Genomic DNA, 16,710 nt, shown 5'->3' on the forward strand with positions numbered 1-16,710 from the left:
CCACTAGTTGGCGCCAGTGCTTCCAAGCCTATATATTCGACAGTCAATAAAGCATCGTGGTCATTTGCTCGCTAGGCGGCTTGGTGTACGGCTCGTTCTTGCGCGAACGTATACACAGCCCACCAAATGTGATGGTGTAGGAGATCTGCACCGGTGTTTAAAACACAACAGCGAGGGCTCTGAACCACAGTATCGGAAACCAGTCGACCTCGTCTTCTTCCGTTCTCGCGCTGCCGGCACGGGCAATGCGGTGACAATATAAATAGCTCGCTTAAATTTACACTGTCTTAGATACTAATACAGCGAAAGCGTCACGCGTATATGTTGGCGGTGACCTTGGCGAAACATCGGCATGACAAAAAATGGCCGACGCCGCAAAGAATAAAACACGTCAAAAATGCTCGGATTTACGTCAAAGTAAATCAGTGGCCTCGCAAAGAAAATTTGGTAAATTTCCGTCTGGGTGATAATCAAACTAGGGCCTCCGGAGTGCGTGACGAACACGCCTCCCTGAAGCCGCGACTGCTCCATGAACCTGGCTTACTCAAGGTGTGCCTAGTGCGTGCTTCATTGCACACATCACGTCACAGCCATCTTGCTGACAAAAGGTGTGGCCTAGTGTGCTCACTAACACACTACACTTAGGCACTATAAGTGTCCATATGTGGCGTTCAGGAGGTCGCCTTAGTGCCACGCATGTACTGCCCATTGCGCCTCGTTACGTCTTGAAAGAAGTCTACCCCGATTGTATAACTTGATGCATTACCAATGTCTTACAAAGAAGTCTAAACCCGATTGTATAACGTCATGTATGACCAAATGTGCTGGAAGCTTTCGCCTTCTTATGTTACAAGAATGTTACATATGCCGAATTTTTTTCTTAGTCTTTTCCGCTGTTCAGTATATTACGATTTCTCCTAAAATGGTAGCAGCCATTGTCGCGAAAACACGCGTTTTGGTTTGCATGGATACATACAGGCATACGTAACTCTTCTGCGTTCGCATTCATAATTATAACAACTGTACGCATGACTCATGTGCTACGAAATGAATTAGCATTTTGTATCCTTTGCCAATGGGTATTGTACAAGCTGTTGGGTATTGTACAGTATTCAAGCTGTTAGACTGCGAAGGCTTAGGAGTGAGGATCAACGGCGAATATCTGAGCAAGCTTCGGTTTGCAGATGACATTGTCCTGTTCAGCAACAATGAGGACGATTTGCAACAAAAGACTGAGGACCTTAACCGAGAAAGTGTATGAGTGGGGTTGAAGATTAATATGCCGAGGACAAAGATAATGTTCAATAGCCTGGAAAGGGAAGAAGAATTCAGCATCGCCAGTGAGCCTCTAGAGTCTGTAAAGGCGTACGTTTATCTAGATCAATTACTCACCGGGGACCGTTATCATGAGAAAGAAATTCACAGAAGAATGAAATTGGGTTGGAGTGAGTGCGACAAGCACTACCAAATCCTGACTGGGAGATTACCACTGTCGTTGAAAAGAAAAGCATACAATCGTTGCATTCTACCGGTGCTAACATATGGGGCGGAAACTTGGAGGTTAACAAAGAATCTCGAGAACAAGTTAAGTACCGCACAAACAGCGATGGAACGAAAAATGTTAGGCCTAACGTTAAGAGACAGGAAGAGAGGGACGTGGATCAGAGAGCAAACGGGGATAGTCGATATTCTAGTGGACATTAACAGGAAAAAATTGGAGCTGGGCAGACCATGTAATGCGTAGGATGGATAACCGGTGGACTATTAGAGTTACAGAATGGATACCAAGAGAAGGGAAGCGCAGTTAAGGACTGTAGAAAACTAGGTGGGGGGATGAAGTTAGGAAATTTTCTGACGCAAGTTGGAATCAGCTAGCACAAGACAGGGGTAATTGGAGATCGCCGGGAGAGGCCTTCGTCCTGCAGTGGACATAAAATATAGGCTGATGATGATTGTACAACTTTGCCAACAGCAGTGACTGCTGAAAGTGATTTTCTATTAGATGCCAGTGCTACAATTGTGGTGTCTAAATATTCCAGCAGAACCTATATCGTGATGGCTCTCGACCTCAATGCTATTATTATTCAAGCAAACCTAGCAATTCACCGTATCAGTGCTGGTCATTCTAAGATTTTCATTTATTCGGCTTCATTCGACATGCAGTGTCTCCAAGATCCTCCCCGTATTGCTATGATACTCGCTTGCCAGGAACGGGTGAGCACGATGGCAGGACGACGACTGTTTCAGGACGACAAAGTTGCGAGGAAGGAATGGCGATTCTGAAATCATGACGATAGCTTAATTACGACAGCGTGACAACAGCATGAAGGCATGACAATGATTGTATGATGACGATAATGTCACGATGGTATGACGAAGCTGGAATGACGATGACGGAACGACCACCGTGACGTCAGGACGATGGCATGACAAGGAACGTATGATGGCGACTGTATGACCAACGACGAATGTGATGACGAAGCTCGGATAACGGCCATGAGACGACCACAACTAAATGTTCCTGAAGCAGGCAAATAGTGCTAATAGCAATAATACGTTCATATTGTAATGCTTTCTTGCGACATTAGTTACCAGCTAGACTAGCATGTTTTTTTTTCTTTCCTCCCGCAATGTAGAACATGTATAATAGTGATGTACTGTGTCTCTATAAATAAATTCTTGGTAGCCTAATTCTATCTTCAAGAGATGACCTAAAAATTTAAGTCGAATACTGTCCCTGTAATACGTGCCGTAAATGGACAACATTAAGCACTTACTAAGCTGTAATAATGGCGCAATTATTAATTCACTTGCTGTGACAGGTGGAAATTGTTCTAAGAATATTCAGAAGCATTAAATGACACACAGATCAGATCACACAGCTTTGTAGCGCATTTGACGCAGACATATGTATTTCGTCAACCAATACTTATTCTAAGCCTTGAAATGTTAGCCTAGTGCCCCAACTCACAGTCATCAAAGTGGTTCTCGAACGTCCTTTCTACCGCAGGCATCACGCAGAACTTCGGAGACGGCAACTTCAGGTAGCATGTGACAGTTAATGCTACCTGAAGGACCGACTACACGGCGGCCGCATTTCGATGGGAGCCCAATGCTAAAGCGCCCGTGTACTTAGATTTAGGTGCACGTTAAAGAACCCCAGGTGGTCCAAATTATTTCAGAGGCCCCCACTACGGCGTGCCTCATAATCAGATCGGGGTTTTGGTACGTAAAACCCTGTAATTTAATCTTTTTTAAGGACCGACTGATTATACTTGATAAAGAAACACTTTTACCACTGCTAGTAATGGGCAAGCATGCTCTTAATTAATACAGCTGTTAGTAGATGTAGGAATCATAAAAATTGCAATTTCGTCTTTACTTTATTTCAAAGAGGGCTGCCTTACGAAACAGTGAGAAAAAACTCTAAAGAGAACTAATAAATATGAACGCAGCTCTGCATCATGCACGAAGTCTATAGCAAGACTCTGTAATTATAGCCGTGTTGACTGCAGCTGCGGAAGGCATCATGTCGGTCACAGCGGAGGCCAGACCGTCTGATAAATGGCTTCTGTATAGGTTGTGTGCCTGGGCACGTCCACAACAACGAAGCCCTTCCACTAGCAGGTGACAGCAGCGGTGAGCGCTTCCCATCCCATTCTTCATCAGGGAAATTTATTCACCTGTCGCAGAGGAGGGAGTGGGTACATGAGGGACAAGAGCACGTGTGTCCCGTCTGAGGAAATTTAAGGGCAGCTTTATAGAGGGGTAAATAAGTCTTGCACGAGATGTGTTGGTGGATGTGTGTTCTTGTTGTCGTGTGGTTCACTATCTGCCATGGCATTGAAAGGGTCAGACCTGTGCCGTTGTACCCAGTGTATGCAAACACTAAAGGTGACTCATTGTGAAGTTTATGTATATTCTGACAAATTATTGTAGCTTTGCTGACTTACATCAGCTTCATCATTTGCAGCTCAAAAGTACTGAGACACGCAAGAGGAAGCGACGAATACAGCGATGTCTTGTATAGCTGGATGTTTATTGAAAACATGTGCCGAAAAAAAACAAGAAGGAAAATACTGCCAAACGTGGGCTGACAAAAATTAGCTGTTAGAAAGGCGAGGTGAAATAAGTGTTATCTAGAAAAAGAAACTGCTAATTAGAGTGATGAATGGCTGGCTAATACACGAATGCCCATGCTTACCAATATGAAAAATGTAAGGCTTCTTTATGTAACGTCTTCTCATTATAATCTGGTTCGAATTTAGTGCTTGTATTGTCTTCTCTCTTTAGCATCTGTGCTCTTTGTGCGCTGAAGAAGTTAGAACCCATTTAGTTAGTCTGTGAGAACATTTAGTACAGATGACATACCAGACTTCATGGTACCTAGCATGGCACAATATGGTGAAAAAGAAATTGTTCAGTTAAGTATCGTCAATTAGTTTTCAAGTACATAACAGTGTGCGCCACGTTTACTGACCTCCCACCACCTGGCACACTTAAATGTGTAGAGCCTAAATGGGTCAACACAACCTACCCTATCCTGATTCTGTGATTATGTAGTGATTGCTTAAGAACCAGTTTGTAAAGCCCTGGAACGCTGGCGCTCAAAGTTATAGTTTTATTCGCCACATGGCCCAACTGAAGCTGAGGATGAGGTGGTGGACTGTCGACGACGATGACTCGATAATCATGGATAGAACGAATAAAAACGGTCAACCCCCATTCCGCGCTGGTAGCTACTGTCACAGTAATATTTTGGTAGTATCTGGTCTTTCTCCCTCCTTCAAGCACCATTTAATCCTCTCGTTTCGATCATATTCATCAGTTTAACATACTCCCCAGCAACGGAAAACCCGTAGCAAAATAGTTTTATAGAAACTAGGCATGAACGAAAAAGCTTGCTTGATGCTTTTTTTCCGGACCAGAACAGTGGACCCTGGTCTTTCAAGCTAGTCATCTTATTACTGGAGGTATTTCCTTAGCTTTCTTTCCTGTTTAGACGTCCTTTGTTCATTCAGCTTTTTTTTATTCTCTCAAGGTCGTTCTGAAGATCAAGGGATAACGAGATTTGTTGAAGTTTCTTCTCATATATTTCATATAATGCATCGCTGCGCCTTTTTAAAATTTATTTCCACTTATATCCTGCGGGCAAAAAAAATATACCTAACTATCACAGTCACTGCTTCGCCCATTGTTTATCTAGAAATGTTTTTTATTCTCCTAACGGTAGCTTTAAAAAAATTACTCCATCTTCTGCTAAAGGAACCTTGTGTGGATGCGAAACAGCGGGGAGATGGTTGAGTACGCAGCTGTCGCACCACCTGTCGTGCGCACCGCTCCGTAGAGTAAAGGATTCCTAGAGGAGAGAAAGGGGGAGCGTAGGAGAGGAGAGAGAGGGGAAGCGGACGCGCATGAGCTGTGAGGGTGTGGGATGCCGCGGGACGCAAGGAGGGACGGAAAAAGCCCCCGCCATAAGCTGCTCCGCATCTAAAGCCGAGAGATCAGTTCTGAGCAAATAACTCACGCACGCAGGATAGAGCACTTGTTTATTGATGGCAGTGTAAGAGAGACGCGGGGTGCGATGATGGTTGCTGCCATCGCTCTGGTTATGGTCTCCTGTTGTATTCGAGGACCTCTTGCCTGCTTCTTTCAGCATGCCGCCAGTCTTGGGAGCTTCCCGGTGGCCTTGAAGAGGCGGAGCCCAGGGTTGTGTGCTTGCGCTAGGTTTTCTGACCTGTGATTGAGAACAGTGAGACAACGCGGCTTGCTAAATTGATTGCGGCGTCAATGAAACAAACACAAATGACGCAAGACCGCACACCTTGGACGCTACACTCCTGTATGCATGCGAATTGTACTGTACGTTGGTTCTCTATACAGTCTTCCAAGGAACTGTAATAAATCAAATGTCAGTGCAGCGCTCACGGTATGCAGTCTTCTGTTCTTTGTGTTTATTTTATTTGCGCTACAATGTATTCACCAAGCATCAACCAACTTGCCCATGAACAACATATATCTTGAGCCTTGTAGCTTCATTTCTGGCTTCTACCATTATGCCTATCATTCGACACGACTGCTTCACTGTAGGCTAAAATAGGGTGTGGCGCTTCATCTTATAAACCTAATAACTACATGAGAAGACACATCGAGGTAGTTCACGCTAAACATGAAGAGAAAACACTACACTTGCAAACAAAAAAGGCGTGGGGCACCTCAATGTGACGAGAGGACCCAGAGTTGGCAACAAAGGAAAAGTTGGTAGTGACCAATCGCAATATAGGTTCCCCACAAACAGGACCAAGACAATCACTAACAGAAACCTGAAGAAATTCGCACACATGTATCACCATTGTCTCTATTATACAATGAATGACAATGTCTCTTACTCTGTTGTTTTCCGTATTTCTTGTGATTTATGTCCATCTTTGCAATTTTCATCATAATATGTATCGCAATCACTCATTAAATGCTTTTGCTGGTAATTAGCACTGTCGCCCATTCGTGATATGTCATGTTTGTTTTATTGCGATAGCAGTTATATGGACACTTCAACCGGATTTCTGCCGTCGCCGTCGCCGTAAGGTTCCGTATAAAGTCCAAGGGCGATAAAATGGTCGCCGCGCGCCGTATGCGCGAGCGAAAGCGCGCGGGGAACGCGCGCTATCACGGAGAGCGAACGCACGGCGGAAAGCAAACGCGACCGTCGCGCGAAAGGCCGTGGGGGTACGGGAGGGAGGGAGGCGGGGTGACCTGTGTTTTGGCACCAAAGGCGTATCTTGCAACCGGGCGCAAGGGGAACTTGCCACTCAATCTCCCACGCGAAAGCAAGAAAGCGGGAAGGCAGCGCGGGAGGGAGGGGGGGCGCAGCTTCTACTCTGCCAACAACTGCACTCGTACTTTGCCCGACTGTGGCGGTCGCCCGCACCATCTCTTATCTCCACACGGCTCTGACCTTTGTACGCGCTGTGCATTCGCCGCTCAGTTTCCTTTGAAGCGATAGACCGCACGAACCTTCGCCCGCTGCGGCGGCTGCGCTTGCTGCCAGCGTTTTGACAGTGGTTGTCTGCGGCCCACGGTGTTAGAAGTAGCTGCGGCCATTCAGTGTGATCTGTTCATGTTTGCTTGTGCGCGCTGACACCACGCTTGTTAATTCAGTTAATAAGCGAATGTGTCCAAGTTTATGCAGCCGATAAAACTACTATCCCTACTCCGAATAGCTCTCTACTAATTTGCTATCGCAATTAATGCTTCGCCTTTCGGGCGAAACTGCGACATTTTTTGCGCCGTTTTTAATCACACAGCCCCACCCACAAACTCCTAAACTTCAGATGCTGCTGTGCTTCAGCAGTGGCGGTGCTCAGCTGCTGATATCGAGGTCACGGCATTAATGACTGTGGTGCGGTGGCCGTATGCTGGTGGAAGAAGAGTGCGAAACACATTCTGCGTGCTGGTATTTCTCTGGAAGTTCCCGAAGTTCTGAAAATTTATCTCGATTCCTCCTTTCAAATGCCCCTTCAACCCAAGTGTGATTCTTATTGGCGTAGAGTCAGACTATGAAGCTTTGTAACGGTGAAGTCAATCTCCCTTTTCGTTATCGGCTCTTTTGGTTGTGAACGGTAGATCACAGCTTTAAAAAACATGCACAATGAAATTGAAGGCACCCATCTTGCTTTTTTTACTTTCTATAATAGATGCAGTTACATAGCTTCCCTCCAGTCATCGCCAACAGTGCAGAAGCGTTGTAGTGTAACGATAAAATATAGTACAAAGCCGGTACGCACGAGCACATATTCCGTAATTATGTGCTATTCGAATAATATTCTTCCTTCGTGAACTTGAAGTTTTTATAGAACGCGAACCACTAAAAGATGCTTATTCGAGCGATCAATCTCGCTTCACACCCGCAGAAAACTTTTTTGTTTTGCTTCGAGGCTGTCTGTGGCGTGTTTCAATGCTGTTTCAATGCTGTTTCAATGCATTTTTTTGGTCCGTCAACAGATTTGCGTGTACGAAACTCAGCTCTCAATTAGATGTAAAATGGCTTCATTCTATGAAAAAGCGTATAGGTCTCATTACTTGGATATGTATTTTCAGTAGATTAGTTATCAATAGGCACCATTTTCGAAATCAGTACACTCTCAGGCAGATAATAAGGGTTTCTCAAAGATTTACCGCTGTGCGACCCGCGACGCCATGTGTACGCTCGCACCACCCTCTCTGTGTCATTCCACGCGCTTGCCTGCGTAATTTCCTTCCGCTCTCCCGGCGTGGCGGTCCCGTCGCGCGTGTTTAGTTTCCTCCGGCTGCCAGAGATGGCGGTGGTTTTCAACGCGAATGTATGCTGTGGATTAAGACCGCCGATCAAAATAAAAGTGTGTGTGCGGGTGTCGTTCACCGGGATGACCGCCGTCGCCGCTCAAGCGAAATCTGCTTATACTTCTGCTCTAAATTCTGTGTCACCTCTATGTCGTGTGCTAAACTGCTTCGCTGGTAATCCACCTTCACAGCAGTGAAATGGCGCGTGATTTTCGAGTAAACTACAGGCACATTGACTTATTCAGATGTTAATTTCTGTGCATTTTACAAGACCACTTCATCTGCTGATTGCACTAATTCCTAGCCGCCAAATTTGAGGCTCTTCTGCGCTAAATAATGCAAACGCACGCGACATGGAAACGGTATTGTTGGGTTGCGATTTCATTTAATAAAAGCTTGATGTCATTGAGCCTTTTCAAGCGGTTCTTTTTTTCTCTCTCTTCGATTCATATACCAGTGTCGCGCTTTATTCCCTGCTCTCTCCTTGTTTCACGCATCTTGCTTGCACAACGTGTTAGGAACACAATTTGCTGCAAATCAGTTATGCGGAAATCTATAATTTGGAGGAAGTTGCATGACAGGGAAAACTGTCGCCCAACCGAACGTAGTACGCTGCTACGAAATAAACCCATACACCTTTCTCGGGACAGACGCTTCGCCAAAGAAGTAAACTTCGTTCTGGCCCTAGGACCGGACTATGAACCACCATCTTTCCAGGATGGTCAACCTGTCATTAGGACTAATCGGGAGGCGGGCAGGGCAAGGGTGACTTAATCAACTCGAAGACCCAGTAAGGCATCGAGTTCTCATCTCTAGTTGTAGTGCGAACCGTAAAACTAAGTATGCTTTCAGATCTGGTTCAGATTGACACTGGAGCCCTAATGTACACCAGCAAAAGTATACTTAATTGATTGTTACTGGCTAAATAAGAACACGAGGAATACTTCTTCGGGCAACTGCGAAGAAAATACAATTGGCTTCTACGCAGAAGTCCTCGTTTTGTATTCCATTCGTGCATAGTTGCTGGCAATTTATGCAGAATGCTACGAGTTGCGCAGAAAACTAAGTGCCCGATGTTAGCAATAGTCGCAAATTAGATGAAAAGATCAGGGCGCAAATTGTGAGGGGGGAAACGACATGGTCAGTATAAATGTTTTACTGCGAAATGGCGAAGGGTACAGCCACTAAACTGAATGCTTGTGTGCAACCAAAAATTACCCGTGGGCTCTACGTTACGTTGACCTTTCTCGAGAATTTTCAAGCAAAAAGTAGAATGGTAAGAAAGGACGAAGCACTGCCACATACTTTCAGCGGGCTCCCAAAACGGCAAATCCACGTTCTCGGCGTACTCCATGGCCTTCAGTTCTGTGAGTTAAGAGGGATTGTTAGCATGACGCGCACAGAAACGTTATTCACGTTACCTCGAAGACAGGTCTCTGTAGTGCCGCAAAGTCTACTCAAAGACATGTTCTGCAGCTTTCGTAATTTTTTTAATTATGGGGTTTTACGTGCCAAAACCAGTTCTGATTATGAGGCACGCCGTAGTGGGGGACTCCGGAAATTTCGACCACCTGGGGTTCTTTAACGTGCACCTAAATCTAAGTACACGGGTGTTTTCGCATTTCACCCCCATCGAAATGCGGCCGCCGTGGCCGGGATGCGATCCCGCGACCTCGTGCTCAGCAGCCCAACACCATAGCCACTGAGCAACCACGGCGGGTGCAGCTTTCGTCAACAAACGTGTAAATTATAGGTTTAATATATATAATGCGACGAGGTTTATTGTCGTCGATAACGTTCTAGGGACGCTAGGTACAGGTAGGCACTGCAACGGCTGTTTGTAGCACGGGGTTCTCTCGCGATCACGGCACGGTCCTTCGTCGTCTTCTTCAGTCCCACTCACCCTACGTCGCTGCCGCTCAGTTACGCAGCCGTGGTTGCACGGCCTCCTCCGCCGCCAGCTTCCTTTTCATCGCCCATGCATCCGGCTTCATTTCCAGTTGCCCGGCCGTCACGGCAGTTTTTTCGTCCAACCTCGACGTGGCGCACTGAAGACAACCTGCCTATCTGCTTCGCCTGCGGCATTGCTGGCCATGTGGCGCGCTTCTGTCGCCGCCGCGCCCCAACAACGCCTACCACCTTTGAAACGCCCACCTACGCACCACAATACGCCGCCGCGTCTCCATTTTCACCGAGACGTCTTGAAACTGATGGCCGATGAGAAACTCGTCGTTCCCCTTCCCCTCGTCGGCGTTCGATTTCGCCTCTGCGTCGTCGAGCTCCCACTGAAGCGGGAAACTGACTGGTGCAGTTCCTGAGGCAAGAACTGCTAATACGTCGACGTTCTCAAGACCTCCATCTTCGCCGCAAAATGTTATTACCGTTTTTGTAGAGGGAGTACCCGCGAGTTTCAGTGGGAAAGTCTGCATATGGCAGCGGCACACTCATAGGATTGGGTGGGGAGGTTGTAGGAGCTGCAGGAAGCGCTTCCGATATCTGATTACGGATGGCTTGCTGTAGCGTTGGAGTCAAAGCTGCCGAAGGTGAGTCGCTGTGAGGCAGCAGCGATAGCTGCCTGGCCACCTCTTCACGAATAAAATCTTTTATATGTTGCGATAGGGTAGAGTGGGGTAGAAGGTCGGCAGAAACCGCAATGCTCGAGACGGAATCGGCGTGCTGAATGTTTTGGCGAGCGATGGAACGTTGGCGGCGCAGCTCGTCAAAGCTCTGACATAGGTTAGTAAGGACGGATACGCTCGTTGGGCTTTTTGCCAGCAGCATCTGGAATGCGCCGTCCTCTATGCCCTTGAGGATATGCTTAATCTTGTCATCCTCTGACATGGTGGGATTTACCCGCTTGCACAAATCGAGAACATCCTCGATGTAGCTGGGGAATGTCTCGCCAGGCTGCTGTGCGCGCTGGCGCAGACGCTGTTCAGCGCGTAGCTTACGCACAGCGGGGCGATCAAACACTTCGGCAAAAAGGGTCTTAAATGCTGACCAGCTTGAAAAGTCTGATTCGTGGTTGAAGAACCACAGTTTAGCTACGTCGGCGAGGTAAAAAGGCACGTGGGACAGCTTAGACTGGTCGTCCCATTTGTTATGGGCACTTACATGTTCGTACGATGAGAGCCAGTCTTCCAGGTCATGTTCGGCAGCCCCACTGAAAATGGGTGGGTCGCGATGAAGAGGGACGCCGGCGCAGACGACAGTGGCAGCCGGTGGTGCAGGCGACGAAGTGGCTGGATCAGGCATAGTGCAGGGCGATCGCGTTGGTGTTGGCAGGGTTCGAGTGCGGAGCTCCAGGACGAGGCGAAGGATCTCAGCAACCTCCACCAAGTGCGACGAGGTTTATTGTCGTCGATAACGTTCTAGGGACGCTAGGTACAGGTAGGCACTGCAAGGGCTGTTTGTAGCACGGGGTTCTCTCGCGATCACGGCACGGTCCTTCGTCTTCTTCTTCAGTCGGCACATACCCAGGGGCGCCTCTGCTTCATTACAATATATATATATATATATATATATATATATATATATATATACAACAGGGGAAGTTGATTAGCATATAAGGCAAAAAAAGAAAGCTTCGCAGTTTACCTGTCATCGCTTTTCTATGTGCCTTAGTTGATGATGTGCTGCCGCTTTCATTTTATTCCTTGCTCTGTCCGAAATTGCCTAGGGACCATTAAAGTTGGAGTCAGCATTGGCTGTATATTGTGTGCGAATATGGCTTGAAGAAACCTTCGCACTGAACTCGGCAAAATACTTGTTGATGCTGATTACAGCACAGATCAGAACGCTAGCATTCTGCCGCACTCGAAAATCTAGAGCTCTAATTTATTAACAAAATGCGGATTCCGTCAAATGCCATCTACCTTTTCAAAAGAGGAAACTGTCCATTGTAGTTTCTGTAAACAACCAGAATTTAGAACTGACCGACAAGCTCAAGAACTGTACAAACTAAGCATAATTTCGGAATGGTGTTTGCCTGCCATCCCATAGAAGTCATGGGTTTTTGAACACCACTCATTTTGCTTGTGAGGGCTAACAAGTCACGGAGGAAAAAAATTTCTCTATCGTCGTACTTTCTACAAAAGGCATTTTCACCAGAGAAATGCCAGTGTCAAAATATATCTGTATAGACAAATTCTGTCCCAGAAGTCCATGAAGTGCGTTTAAAAAAGTTCGTTTCAAAAACTTAGATACATGAATACATGAGATACTACTTTTGTGTTTTCTTGAATATTATTGCATAGCATTCTTAAAGTGGGGGGGGGCAGTGTCACAAAAGTGCGCATAACCTAAGCGCGCCGTCTGTCACGCAAGCCAGCGAAACAACCACGCCGGCTCCGCGGCAGCTTCAACGGAGGAGGGGGAGCGCATACGCCTCAAACAGCCGACGCGACCAACTAGTCTAGAAGCATCGACAAATTACACAAAGGCGATGGTAACGAGAGAGAGAGAAAGTGCGCGCGCGCCGTAACACCCTCTCTGGCCCCTACACCAACGGCGAGTTGAGAGAGAGAGAAGCGCGAGAGTGCGCCAGCGGATGAGTGACCACCCTCCTCGACGACGCTCTGACGGCCGCGGTCGCAGATGCGAGAATTGACTAGATGATTCCCAGGCTTTGTTCATGCTACGGGATCACAATTCCGACCGAAGGTTCCAAAACTCCTGGCGAAAGCTATAAATGCGCCGTGCGGGAATTAGAAGGGGTAATCAGACCGCGCCGGTGAAGAAATCTGACGCGAAGACCGAGCGTCTGCGGAAGAAGGGAATTCCCCGGCACGCTAGTCGACGAGTACATCGAGCGTCTGCATTTCCAGAAGTTCCTTCTTCGAGATTTGCCTCGAGGTACGCCGAGATCGTCTGGCTCAAGACCAGCACGTGTGAATACGAGTGGACACTTTGTCTTCCTATCCATTCTGTAATTTACGTGTTGGACTCTTAGTGCTTGTCGTTAATTATTTTCCAGTGTTTGTTAATACTCATCTGAACTGTATCGTGAGCGATCTAGCCTAAGTATGCACGTGTATATGTGTAACTGCATTGTGTGAAGAATATATTTTGTTGTGTTTTGACAACTCTGGGCTCTGACTCGGTCTTTGGACCGCAACCGGCGTTCGCTGGCGCACCAGAGGGCCCCTTATTAATTGTACTTGCTTTCGTGAGGTTATTTTCGGAAGCTGATAAGTCGGCTTTGGAATTTGGCCCGGCGTTGGGGCCTCGTTCACGGGCTGTGTGACAAGAGTAAAGAGCGCTAGCTTTCAACTGATCTTTATTTGCAGACGTGCATAGTAAATATGAATCATCATCATCATCAACCTATATTTATGTCCACTGCAGGACGAAGGCCTCTCCCTGCGATCTCCAATTACCCCTGCCTTGCGCTAGCTGCTTCCAATTTGCGCCTGCAAAGTTCATCACCCCACCTAGTTTTCTGCCGTCCTCGACTGCGCTTCCCTTCTCTTGGTATGCATTCAGTAACTCTTATGGTCCACCGGCTGTCCATCCTATCATTCCTATGCATTACATGGCCTGCCCAGCTCCATTTTTTCCTCCTAATGTCAACTAGAATATTGGCTATCCCCGTTTGCTCTCTGATCCACGCCGCGCTCTTCCTGTTTCTTAACGGTAGGCCTTAATTTTTCATTCCATCGCTCTTTGTGCGGTTCTTCACTAGTTCTCGAGATTCTTTGTTAACCTCCAAGTTTCTGCCCCATATGTTAGCACCGGTAGAATGCAATGATTGTACACTTTTCTTTTCAACGGCAGTGGTAAGATCCCAGTAAGGATTTGATAATGCCTACCGTATGCCTAGACAGGGGTAATTGGAGATCGCAGGGAGAGGCCTTCGTGCTGCAGTGGACATATAAAATATAGGCTGATGATGATGATGATGATGATGAGAGTATGCACTCCAACCCAATTTTATTCTTCTGTAAATTTCCTTCTCAGTATATATACATGCTCGTCTGCAAATAAAGATCAGTTGGAAGGTCGCACTCTTTACTCTGTCTTTTTCTCTACATTCGCGTGCTACGCAAAACTACCGTTATGAACTACGACCGACTCACCCAAGCTTCTACCCTAATAAGCTCTCTCACTTTTATTGCGATAGCAAGTATACAAATACTCTATGGAGATTTTCGCCATCGTAATCATCGTCGGCATCACCGTGAGATTCAAAATTTCATATAGACAGTTTTATCTTAAGCGCCACTGTATTGCGTAAGCAGTGGCGCCATCTATGGGCAGTTGGCCTGCTGGCTTAGGCGAGCGCTCCATGTTGTATGCCATGATATACGCTCGGCGGCAGTTTTGCGCGGTCTATTAACAACGGAACTGTTTAAGCCGAGCGTTAAGGCCAAGATATAGTCCAGCGTTTTCGGCGCGCCAGCCACGACAGGCGAAGTCGGATACGCTACGCCAGCCACGCCAGCCTGTGGAAGAAATTTGCCTCCTCTACAGTTCGGCGCGCACGCCGCCCGAGGCTAGCGCCATCTCTGTGTGTGGGAGCGCAATTTCACGGCCGCGCGATCCATGGCGCATGCGCATTCTCACTTTCTGACAGAATGTGCCCGCGCCGTCCGAGTCGAAGTCTAGGGTTTGACGAAAACTCGTCTGGCGAGGAAAGAACATGGCTGTATAAACGTACACTCACCAACTGAAGAACACAAAGACAACAGATTGACGTTTCGGCGCCCAGTACGGGTGCCTTGTTCACAATGAACGAATGCATGGTTATCTTTATTATATATGCGGCGGTAGACGTAAGGCGCTTGCGTACAACTCAGGGAGGGGGCCCCGTGTCCGGTTTATTGTGTTAGTCGTAGATTGTATGCAATATGATTCGAGAAGCAATCGCGATGATAATTTCTTCTCTCTTTCGATGATGGAAGCCGAATGCCAGTTAATACTGTGACCAGTCTTCTCGTGATGCTCTGCTAGGGCGCTGGAAACCGTGTGTCCTTTGGCTACATCATTGCAGTGCTGCTGTAGCCTTCTTTTAAAGTTTCCCGTCTCGCCTACGTAGCACGCCTGGCAGTCCTGGCAAGGAATTTTGTAGAATTTTGTAGAATTTTGTGAGCGAGTCAATATCAAGAATTTTCAAAGATTATGATGTACAAATCTGCCACGTCCCTTCAAGCAAACTAAAACAACAACTCGTCCGAGTCAAAGACAGCCTCGAAAAAGAAAAATATCCCGGCGTCATCTACAAAATTCCTTGCCAGGACTGCCAGGCGTGCTACGTAGGCGAGACGGGAAACTTTAAAAGAAGGCTACAGCAGCACCGCAATGATGTAGCCAAAGGACACACGGTTTCCAGCGCCCTAGCAGAGCATCACGAGAAGACTGGTCACAGTATTAACTGGCATTCGGCTTCCATCATCGAAAGAGAGAAGAAATTATCATCGCGATTGCTTCTCGAATCATATTGCATACAATCTACGACTAACACAATATACCGGACACGGGGCCCCCTCCCTGAGTTGTACGCAAGCGCCTTACGTCTACCGCCGCATATATAATAAAGATCACCATGCATTCGTTCATTGTGAACAAGGCACCCGTACTGGGCGCCGAAACGTCAATCTGTTGTCTTTGTGTTCTTCAGTTGGTGAGTGTACGTTTATACAGCCGTCCGAGTTGCGCGCTTTTTTTTTTTTTTTTTGACAAGAGAAGACACTTTATTTCAGACAACCAACATACATAGTTGCCTAGGGGCCAGTCATGCATAAAATATAAACATAAGTTCGACAAGAAAGCACATCGTGATTTTTTACGTACGCAAACACAAAAAATACCTTATACACAGGTCTCGCTCCGTGTGCTGTTTGACTGCCTTCACAGCATGGCGTTAACTTGTCCGGACAGCCAGAGAAGATCGCAGTCCTAGTGCTAGTGCTTCGGCTACGTCAAAAGCGGAAGCGAAACATGTGCATACATCCTCACTTGCATTGTCGTCGTCCACGGACGTTGAGAAAGCCACAGCCGCGCTTTCACTACGAGCGCCGCAAGCCGCCATTTTGCTTTCTGCCCACTGCCCCTACAGCGCGCAGTGCATTCTGGTCTAGCGGCAGCCGCGTGAAATAGAACATGTTCTATCTCCGCGCCGGCGGCGCTGAGAGCGCCAGACGCAGCTCGACACGCCGGCTACGCCGTGACGCCGGACTGTAGATTGTGCGCTTTTCACCGGCGTTAACCAGCGTTGCTTAAGCGCGCCGCGCGTGGCCGCGCGCGCGCGTTACGCCGGACTATATCTTGCCCTTTAGTCCGCAGCATGCGAACAGAAATTGGGGGCCGATCCTGGCGATAGTGCAGAAAGGATCCAAGCGAAATGGCACATACCCCTGTCAACTAGCGAAGCTGATCCTGAATAAGTCTAGC

This window comes from Dermacentor silvarum, chromosome 7 (assembly GCF_013339745.2).
Source record: "Dermacentor silvarum isolate Dsil-2018 chromosome 7, BIME_Dsil_1.4, whole genome shotgun sequence".
In the NCBI taxonomy this organism is placed as follows: domain Eukaryota; kingdom Metazoa; phylum Arthropoda; class Arachnida; order Ixodida; family Ixodidae; genus Dermacentor; species Dermacentor silvarum.